General features: G+C 54.8%; 1 non-coding gene across 1 annotated transcript; it reads right to left on the bottom strand.

The window, feature by feature from the left end:
- Nucleotides 1-1,400: 1,400 nt before the first annotated feature.
- Nucleotides 1,401-1,496, bottom strand: trnai-uau (transfer RNA isoleucine (anticodon UAU)). Its single transcript has 2 exons — nucleotides 1,459-1,496; nucleotides 1,401-1,436 (listed from the first exon to the last, which is right to left on the bottom strand). It is a non-coding gene; the product is annotated as a tRNA-Ile (tRNA).
- Between the last annotated feature and the right edge of the window lie 392 nt (nucleotides 1,497-1,888).

Here is a 1,888-nt window from a genome sequence, read left to right as displayed (position 1 = left end):
CCACCCAGGGTCAGCTCAGAAACAGATTTACTGTGAATACATCACACATACACCACCGATGGTTAGGTCAGACACAATTTCACTGCAAATACAGTACCCATACCACACCCAGGATTAGCTCAGACCCAAATTCAATGTGAATGCAGCCCCCATACTCCACACAGGGTTAGATCAGATCCAGACTCACTGCAAATACAGCATCCATACCACACCCAGGATCAGCTCAGACCCAGATTCAATGTGAATACAGCCCCCCTCGTACAGCCAGGTTCATCTCAGACCCAGATTCAATGTGAATACAGCCCCCCCTTGTACACCCTAGTTCAGCTCAGACCCAGATTCACTGCGAATCCATCGCCAATAACCGCACCCTGGCTCAGCTCAGATAGAGATTCATTGGCGACACAGCCCCCATACTCTACCCAGGGTTAACGCAGATCCAGATTCACTGTGAACACAGCCTCTATACACCACCCAGGGATAGCTCAGACTCAGATTCACGATGAATACAGACACCATACTGCACCCAGGGTCAGCTCAGACCCAGTTTCACTATGAACGCATCACCCATAACCGCACCCAGGGTCAGCTCAGACACAGATTGAAATGTCAGTACAGACCCCACACTCCACCCAGGGTCAGCTCAGACACAGATTCAATGTCAGTACAGAACCCACACTCCAATCAGTGGAGAGGGTTTTCTATGATATGCACAAGGACACACAGATCCCTCTGCACTCTCGCACAGGCCTGGTCTGGGACACACTCTTGCACTGGCCTGGCCTGTGACACACTCCCGCACTGGCCTGCTCTGGGAGTCAGTAGTGCACTGGCCTGTTCTGGGACACAATCCCACATTGGCCTGGTCTGGGACTCACTCCCGCGTTGGCCTGGTCTGGGGCTCACTCCTGCTCTGGTCTGGTCTGGGCACACGCATGCACAGGCCTGGTCTGGGACTCACTCCGGCACTGGCCTGGTCTGGGACACACTCCCACACTGGCCTGGTCTGGAACACACTCCCGCACTGGCCTGGTCTGGGACTCACACATGCACTGGCCTGGTCTGGGACACACTACTACATAGAACATAGAACAATACAGCACAGAACAGGCCCTTCAGTCCACGATGTTCTGCCGAACTTCTAACCTAGATTAAGTACCCATCCATGTACCTATCCAAATGCCACTTAAAGGTCGCCAATGATTCCGACTCTACCACTCCCACGGGCAGCGCATTCCATGCCCCCACCACTCTCTGGGTAAAGAACCCACCCCTGACATCTCCCCATAACCTTCCACCCTTCACCTTAAATTTATGTCCCCTTGTAACACTCTGTTGTACCCGGGGAAAAAGTTTCTGACTGTCTACTCTATCTATTCCTCTGATCATCTTATAAAAACTGCTCCAGGTGAGGCTCGAACTCACAACCTCGGCATTGCGCACGCCGAGACACTGACATATAAGTACCGCGCGCTGACCGATTGCACCACTGGAGCTGCATATTGCGCCACTGGAGCTGCATCCAGTGGCGCAATATGCACTGGCCTGGTCTGGGACACACTCCAGCACTGGCCTGGTCTGGGACTCATTCCCGCACTGTGCTGGTCTGGGGCACACTCCCGCACTGTTCTGGTCTGGGACTCACGCCCGCACTGGCCTGTTCCGGGACTCACTCCCGCACCGGCCTAGTCTGGGATACCGTCTCGCACTGGCCTGGTCTGGAACTCACTCCCGCACTGGACTGATCTGGGACTCACTTCCGCACTGGCCTGGCCTGGGACTCACTCCCGCACTGGCCTAGTCTGGAACACACTCTCGCACAGGCCTGGTCTGGGAATCACTCCTGCACTGGTCTAGTCTGGGACACACTCTCACACTGGCCTGGCTT

Source organism: Chiloscyllium plagiosum, unplaced genomic scaffold, assembly GCF_037043375.1.
Source record: "Chiloscyllium plagiosum isolate Xiang-an unplaced genomic scaffold, Cpla_swu_hap1 HiC_scaffold_21, whole genome shotgun sequence".
NCBI classification, from domain to species: domain Eukaryota; kingdom Metazoa; phylum Chordata; class Chondrichthyes; order Orectolobiformes; family Hemiscylliidae; genus Chiloscyllium; species Chiloscyllium plagiosum.
The sequence above is the reverse complement of the archived record's forward strand: the minus strand, read 5'-3'. Positions and strand labels throughout refer to the sequence as shown.